We start from the raw sequence: 8955 nt of genomic DNA on the forward strand, positions 1-8955 counted from the left end.
GGTATGAAAGACTGGAATTCTAGTTAACTCTTGCTTTATCGAGGTGAACAGAACAAGAGTGAGAGAAGATAGAAAGCCTTGTATAGTGAAGGAGGGGAGAAGGAAAGAATGAGTTAGCAAGATCAATTTTAATGGTAGGCAGGCAAGGAAAAAAAGATCTCAGCCTGGAGTGTCGGAACAAATGTGTTTCTTGAGTGGAGGTCTCTCTCTCTCTCTCTCTCTCTCTCTCTCTCTCTCTCTCTCTCTCTCTCTCTCTCTCTCTCTCTCTCTCTCGCAGCAAGTTTGAAGTGAGCACGGAAGAGAAGACATTGACCCAGTTTAAAGGCGGCCGACCTGCATCACTTCATATCCGGAACCGAGGCAAGCTGGTGGTGAATGTTAGCGTGGGCTGCAATGTTTTGAGAGCGTATTGCCTACTCCTCCTAACTGCTCCTTCATCCTGTCCCTTGTAGCGGGTTGTAGAGGAAAGCACTCGAGTTTTCAAAGGTGTTTTAGGACTTTAAATCTAATTTGTCTCACTTATGGGTCTAGTGGAAGTTGTTCTAGCTATCAGTGGTGTTTTTAAGAGTGTATTTCTAATCATTCATTCATTCTGTCCCTTGTAACGGATTGTAGTGGAAGGTACTCGAGTTTTCAAAGGTGTTTTAGGATCTTATCCCTAATTGATCTTACTTAAGGGTCTAGTGGAAGTTGTTCTAGCTATTAGTGGTGTTTTAAGAGTGTATTCCTAACTAGTTCCTTCATCCTCTCCCTTGTAGTGAAAGGTATTTGGGTTTTCAAGAATGTTTTAAGACTGTATTCCTAATTTTTCTTATTACGGTTCTAGCGGATGTTGTTCTAGCTATTAGTGGTGTTTTAAGAATGTATTCCTAACTAGTTCCTTCATCCTCTTCCTTGTGGTGGAAGGTATTCTGGTTTTTAAGGATGTTTTAAGACTGTATCCTTCATTTTTCTTATTGAACCATTTCAATACTGGAACACATTTTTACCTTGAGATTTATGTACGATTAAACCATTCTATTAACATTAGGAAGGATCTGTGGAAGTCAGAATATTAATGGCCACAGTCTTCACTATTTTAATCCCCCCACAAAGTATCTGAAACTTTATAAAATCACCAAATAGTAAGAGGAATGAGTATGGAAAAGCGTCATGGTACTGAAGCGGTTAAGGGTCTGGGGTCACTCTGGTGGAAGTTGTTCAGCGGTGTTTTAAGAGTGTATTGATAAACAGTTCCTCGTCCTAACTCTTATTTCAGATTGTAGTGGAAGGTAACTGGGTTTTCATGAGCGTATTTCTAAACACTTACTCTTTTTTTGGGTTCTAGTAGAGGGAGAAAAATCGTCACCCCTCGAAAGTCCGACTAATCATCTCTGTGGCTTTTGATAATTGGTACTTTACACGCGCACAAGAATCCTCGCTCACGTTGGCAAGAGTTAACCCAAGTTGTCCAAGTTATTTCGTCCAGAATACTTGGCCTTCCTGACTGTAGGGAGTTGTAGGTGGTGGCAGTGGTGGTGGTGGTGGTGATTATAAGTGGAGTTAGTGCAGCAGCAGCAGCAGCCGCAGCAGTAGTAGTAGTAGTAGTTGTAGTAGTAGTAGTAGTAGTAGTAGTAGTAGTAGTAGTAGTAGTAGTAGTAGTAGTAGTAGTAGTAGTAGTAGTAGTTGCTATTATTATTAATAATCCTAAGAGCATGGATGAATAATGGACAAATACCACCACGGGGCCGCCGTGGTACAGTGGAACCATGCGTGCTTTGGGGTCCGAGGGGTCTCCAAGCGCACGGGTTCGAATCCTGTCCACGGTCCGAGTGTATGTTGGGCTTCCTCACTCGGGGCAACGGTTTCCTAGCGGGTGGGTTTTGAGATAGGAGGTACCACAAAAAGTATCCCCTTTAGCCCATAAACTCCCGTGAAAAGCCCACATGGTATAAACAAAATACAAGAATAAATGAATAAATAAATAAAAAATAAATAAATAGATAAATAAAAATGGAAAAAAAATACTAATAAAACAGCTAAGAAGAATTTCAGCAGCAGCAACAACGGTAAAGTCGCGCCATGCTCTTGTGTCTCCGTCCGTCTAAAGGTGCTTGATGCATACAACTTTTGGTATACAGGCGCATGTTCGATAGTTTTGCCTTGAGGGCGTGTTTGGGAAGCCGCTGAGACCTTCCTCCTCCTTCGCCTCCACCTACCTCCTCCTCTTCCTCTTCCTCTTCTCGTTCTCAGTTTATAAATCCATATTCGGGTGTTTTATCATACATCATTAATATCTATTTACTTATTTACATGTCACAGCCTTTCTTTCTTTCGCTTGTTTCTTTATCTTTCATGCGTTCGTTCATGCAGTCTTTTCATTCCTGTTTTTTTCTCTATGCACTCTTACTAACACAAATCTATTTACTTATTTACATGTCACAGCTTCTTTCTTTCGCTTGTTGTTTTGCCTCTTATACGTTCGTTAATGCAGTCTTTTAACTTATTTTTCCCTTTATGCACTCCTACGTACACAGATCTATTCATTTATTTACATGTCACAGTTTCTTTCTTTTATTTGTTGCTTTGTTCTCTCATGCGTTCGTTAATGCAGTCTTTTAACTTATTTTTATCTCTATGCACTCCTACGTACACAGATCTATCTATCTATTTACATGTCACAGCTTCTTTCTTTTACTTGTTCCTTTGCCTATCATGTGTTCGTTAGTGCAATATCTTTTCATTCTTTTTTTTTTTTTCTCTAAGAACTCCTACGTACACATTGTTGTCATTCCATCACCTACACTTCATACCTATTAAAATTTTTATCGAGTTAATTATTGTATCAGATTTTCAATACAGGTTGTCTAATATCTAATTAATTCTATCCACTTATCTCGTACTTTCAAAGGCCAGAGATGATATGTTTTCGAGTTTACATGGCTATCTTCCCTTTAGTGATGCAAAATCTGTTAACTCTCACTAAAAAAGAAAAAAAAAAAAAACAAGAAAACATTTAAAAATCCAAATAATTTCGAGCCTCGTGACACTATCTGAGGATCTAATTAGGTAGAGAGGATGTGAGGAACAGGAGGAAGAGGAAGAGGAGGGAGGGAAAGGGTATAGCTGTTAAACTATTACTGAAAAAGATAAATAAATAGATACAAAAACAAATCTAAAATGACACAAGCTATTTCCACTTGAGCCTTCATGTAATTATCTGAGGATTCGTGTTAGGTAGTAAAGGAACGACAGAGAGAGAGAGAGAGAGAGAGAGAGAGAGAGAGAGAGAGAGAGAGAGAGAGAGAGGTGTCTTCATTAAATCACCAATAGAATAAAGAAAATAGACTTGAAATCGTCCTAATGACTTTCACTAAATCAGAAAGAGAGAGAGAGAGAGAGAGAGAGAGAGAGAGAGAGGAAGCGTGAAGAGGGAGGAAGACGAGCAGTAGGAGGATAGGAGGTATAGCGAGTGAGTGGCGCCAGACTGTCGCTGACCAGTGCACAGGAAGCTTACAGCGCGCCTGCGTCATGTAGCTACGATGTGTAGACACCACGACACGCCCTTGCCAGAGAGAGAGAGAGAGAGAGAGAGAGAGAGATCAAGGATAATAACGGGTGGTAATTAATGTAAAATAAGTGATAATCGTCACGAAACACACACACACACACACACACACACACACACACACCAAATAGAGCTCAAGTTATCTGAAGTCACCAAAACGAGGTTACGTGTCTGTACAGTTCACCCAGAAAGGACAGATGTATCAAATCAGTGCTTTAACCTAACACTTCCCTTACGTTGCCTATCATATTGACACACTTCAAATACTATATAATCGTCATGCAACCAGAACATATAGTAGGATTTATTCAGGATGACAAGTGCACGAGAGGTAGCTACAGTATATACATTTGCCACGTGTTGACCCGATGGCTTCTTGCGCGTTTGTATTACTAAGTTACGTTCAAATGTCATGAAACTGTTGCTTCTGAGGTATTTGACCGCTTCAATAACATGGCGCGTTTTCATAATCATTTTGCTTGCTATTTGGCGATTTTATACAGCTTCAGACACTTATGTGGGGATTAAAATAGTGAAGACTGGCCATTAATCCTCTGACCTTCATAATGTCAATAAAATCATCTAATCATACCCAAAACTCAGTTCTGAATGATTTAAAGTAGAGAGAGAGAGAGAGAGAGAGAGAGAGAGAGAGAGAGAGAGAGAGAGAGGTATATACAGGTGGTGACATACTATATAGCTCTTATCACAAAAGCCTCTACACGCGCGTCCTGTCCTGCCTCTTCCCTTCCCGCCGTGGACTCATTCATCACACTTAACTGACTGACAACTTCTCATCATTGTTTTCTTCTCATCCTCAGCAGTCTTTCCTTCCACACATTAAAGCGTCGAATACATTATCATGTCACGGAATGCGCCACACACACACACACACACACACACACACACACACCGCGTAGTGTAGTGGTTAGCACGCTCGACTCACAATCGAGAGGGCTGGGCTCGAGTCCCGGTAAGCGGCGAGGCAAATGGGCAAGCCTCTTAATGTGTGGCCCCTGTTCATCTAGCAGTAAATAGGTACGGGATGTTACTCGAGGGGTTGTGGCCTCGCTTTCCCGGTATGTTGTGTTTTGATGTGGTCTCAGTCCTACCCGAATATCGGTCTATGAACTCTGAGCTCGCTCCGTAATGGGAAGACTGGCTGAGTGACCAGCAGACGACCGAGGTGAATTACACACAGGGTTAAAAAATGTTCTTATTGAAAAAAAAAAAAAACGTTTGATGACAGAAAATTGGCAGGTTTTTTCGTATTTTGTTTATGATAAATTTTACATTTTCTATTTACTATATTCCTATAATCTCAGCTAATCTTTCCTCCACTCTTTTGAGACATACAATCTTCATCTACATTCCAACCAATCGAACACTGCCAGCTGTCCTTCATATCTCACTGGGAGCGAATAAGAAGCAAAACAACAACAGTCTTTAGTCAGATTCCCTTTCAAGGCTGTTGCTTCAGTCAGTCAGTTGCTCATCTGACTTGACAGGCTAAAAATACATGAAGTATGCACGGAGGCTGGGTATTAACTGCAGAACACACACACACACACACACACACACACACACACACACACACACACACACACACACACACACACACACACACACACACACACAGTTCAGTGACTAAAGTAATCAAATCGCTTAATCTCAGCATAGAATCTATAGAGCACATATGACACGTGCACTTATTCACCGATTCTTCTAAAATTCCTCCGGGTTATGATTAAGTAATCTTAACAGCTTTATAAGATATGTATAGTTTTCAAAGATTTGTTGTGATCGTTCGTGTTCTTGCAAGCGTAACCCAAGAATCAAGAAGAAATGAAATACCAAAGAAGGAAAAATGTAACAAGAATGAAGAAATGAGGAAATTGTAGAAGAATAAAAAGTCTCTTCTGACAAATATTAAAAACACATGCTTAATTACCACTGTCATGACAACACCAATGAAAATCCAATAACTTCCATTGGAGCCTGTTGGAGGTAGTGAACGAATACAAACACAGAGTAAGTACTTGGCTACTTGCATAACCACCGTCAGTCATGCCAACACCCTTCAAAACTCGAGTAGCTTCCACTAGAGGCTGTTGAAAGCAGGAATCCTTAAGAATACAGCAATAATACAGTGAATAGTTATCCTTACCCCTTTTCCCTGCTGTCTGAAGTCTGAAACACCCAGCAACTAATTCACAGCGTCTCGCCTTGGATAGCCTCGTCTAAACTTCTGTCTCTTCCTAACCGCTCTCTTGCTCTCTCTGGCTAATGAAGCACGTAGTCAGTGTTTCTCTATCTACCGGATGCGTTTCATCCTAATCTCTTTCGTTTCCCAGAAGCTGATCGGGTTGGCTTGCCTTGCCTCCGCTCGTGATCAATGATTCTCTGACAAATCTGAGTTTAATCTTGTTCGTTTGTTCTTCCATATATCAATCAGATACATAGATGGATGGATGGATGGATGAAAAAATGAATGAATGAATAAATAAATAAATAAATAAATGAATAAGTAAATCAGTAACTTGATAGATAGAGTGACAGATTACAAATGTATCTATATACTGCTAGTAAATCTTATTTCTAGTTTTATGTCTTTATCAAGCTTGAAACCATTATTTTCTTTACTTTGATAAATGATTTTCAGAATTTTCTAGTCTACCACTTAATTAAATACCTCTATCAAACAATAAGTTTCTTATATCTGACTTTGTATCAAGCTTTAATCCATTACTTGAATTGTCCTCTCTTGATTACTGAACGGGTGGGGATAATGCTTACGCCACCTTCGTTATATATATACCACTTAAAAACCTTCATCAGATCCTATACCTATTATCTCAGACTTCATCAAGCTTGAACCCTTAATTTCTTACCCTGAAAACTTTACTTACGTCACTCTTATACTCTTAAAAATAACTTCGAACTAACAGATTTTTACTCTTCTCTATCTGATATTTTGAGACTACTCTTATCTCTAACTTTCTTTAATTAATTCTTACCCTAGCCTGATTACATATCCTGAAAATTTTACTTACGTCACCGATATACTCTTAAAAATAACAACTTCCAATTAATACATTATTTTTTTTTAACCCTGTATTTTCACACTGTTCTTAACATACGACTGCCACTTCAAACATGTCCGGCACAAGGCCACAAAGTCACCAAACTGAATGAATGGTATCTGAAAGTGAACAGAGAAAGGCTGTTGCTAAATACAGTAGTTAGATTGTTCACGACTGTGGCCTTGCCTTCTCGTGTCATGAATCATCAGAGAGCAATGTGCTGTAGCTACTGTGTGTGTGTGTGTGTGTGTGTGTGTGTGTGTGTGTGTGTGTGTGTGTGTGTGTAATTCACAACCACGGTCGTCTGCTGGTCACCCAGCCAGCCTTTCCCATTACGGAGCGAGGCCAGAGCTCATAGACCGATCTTCGGGTAGGACTAAGACCAAAATACACTTCACACACTGGGAAATTGAGGCCACAATCCCTCGAGTTACATCCCGTACCTATTTACTGCTATATAGGTGAACAGGGGCTACACATTAAGAGGTTTAATTTGTCTCGCCGCTTCCCGGGATTCGAATCCGGATCCTCTCGGTTGTGAGCCGAGCGTGCTAACCACTACATTACGCGGTGTGTGTGTGTGTGTGTGTGTGTGTGTGTGTGTGTGTGTGTGTGCACTAACTAGATTTATTTCCAGCTTTTATAATCAGTGTCAGACTCAGATTTTGCGATAGATAAAATGGATGTATTACAGATACAAAATTCCCATAATGATAAAAATGAAGAAAGAAAAAAGAAAAAAAACTCGCTTCGTTCTCTCACAATGAGGAAGAAGAGACTATTACGGTTCTCGAGAATATTTCATCATTAATGTAGAAGAAATTTTGATAGTCTGTCAGTAAAATAGTAAAAAGCTCTGTCAAAGGCTCTTGTAACTACAAGTACATTACAAACTTTTGAAAGAAGTGAAGGTGCGGCACAGGAGAAATTCTGACGATTTCAACCCACTGAAGAGACAGAATACTCAGATTAGATTATAGTTGTAATATGGGAAAGAGGGGAGTGGAATAAATATACAAGGCAGCAAAGGATCAAGATAATGAGGATGAAAGCAATGCAGTATGGAAAATTGGAGAGAATGAGATGAATCAGGCACGAGAATATAAGTACTTGGGGATGTGGGTGAGTCCAAGTGGGTGTGAAAAGACAAAGAATGAAAAGTTAGGTTTAGTGAATCAGTGGGTAGGACGATTGGGGAGTGCAGTAAGAATGAGAGCAAGCAAACATGATGTGCTGAGAGAGGTGTGGAAGAGTGTGGCGGTGCCCAGCATAATGTATGGTATGGATGTGATTACATGGAATGAAAGTGAAATTGACAAGCTAGAAGTGGGACAAAATAGAATATGTAGAATGGCACTGAATGCACCAAGGTACACAGCAGTAGAAGCTTTGAGAGGGGATATGGGATGGAGCACCTTTAGGGAAAGACTAGTTAAAGCCACACTTAGATACAAGGTCAGGCTGGAAAGAATGGATGAGGAAAGAATAGTGAGGAAGGTGTACCTGTGGAATGAAAGTGGGAGTCAGTGGAGGAAGAGGTGCATGAGAATGACAGAGAGGAGTGGTTTACAAGTGGTATGGGGGATGAGAATGGCTGGGAGGAATCAAAGTGAGCGTGAATGGATCGTGACAAGAGGAGGCAGGGTAGGAACTGAATGGGATGCAAGGAAATGGAAGAGTGAGATAGACAGAGAGGTGAAGTGGGTGGGACTGAATATATGGAAGAATGGGATGGAACGAAAGAGTACCCTGGAATGGTACAAGGAAAAGGAAGCCCCGATGTATGAAAGGTGGTATGATGGCAGCCTGGGTGGTGACCTTCTCTTCCGAGCTAGGGCACAGTGTATGGATGTGAATGCAAGGAACTACAGGTGGTCTGAGTCCCGCAGCAAAGTGTGCCAGATGTGTGACATGGGGGAGGACGAGACGGTGGAGCATGTCATGCTGGAGTGTGAGAAGTATGAGAGAGACAGGCATGAGATGATGCAAGTGATCTTGAGTGAATTAGGGCATAATAGGAATGAACGAGTGGAGAATACAGGAAGGAAATGGATGGTGTTGCTGCTGGGACTGTGTAGAGAGACGAGTGAAAAGATGATGGAGGCTGTGAAGGAGTATCTGGAAAGAATGTGGCGAGCGAGGTGTAGGGATCATTAACGAAGAGAAATGCAACTTTTTTTTTTCTTTTTTTTTTCTGTTTGTCTTTTTTGTCCTCTACAGGAGCAGCCGATCCAAAGGCCTGGGAGCGATCCCGAGCCACCTGTAGCATCAAGATCAAGATGAATGCACCGAGGTACACGGCAGTAGAAGCCTTAATAGGGGATA

At 40.8% G+C, this 8955-nt stretch overlaps 1 protein-coding gene across 1 annotated transcript in view; it reads right to left on the reverse strand.

Moving 5' to 3' along the window:
• Positions 1-5855, reverse strand: part of LOC123503853 (ras-related protein Rap-1b) — a 37005-nt gene extending 31150 nt beyond the window's left edge. Inside the window, exon 1 of the mRNA XM_045253966.1 lies at positions 5715-5855. The gene's annotated coding sequence lies outside the window, so the exon portion shown is untranslated. The remainder of the gene's footprint in view (positions 1-5714) is intronic.
• Between the last annotated feature and the right edge of the window lie 3100 nt (positions 5856-8955).

The sequence above is a fragment of the Portunus trituberculatus genome, chromosome 14, assembly GCF_017591435.1.
Source record: "Portunus trituberculatus isolate SZX2019 chromosome 14, ASM1759143v1, whole genome shotgun sequence".
NCBI classification, from domain to species: Eukaryota; Metazoa; Arthropoda; class Malacostraca; order Decapoda; family Portunidae; genus Portunus; species Portunus trituberculatus.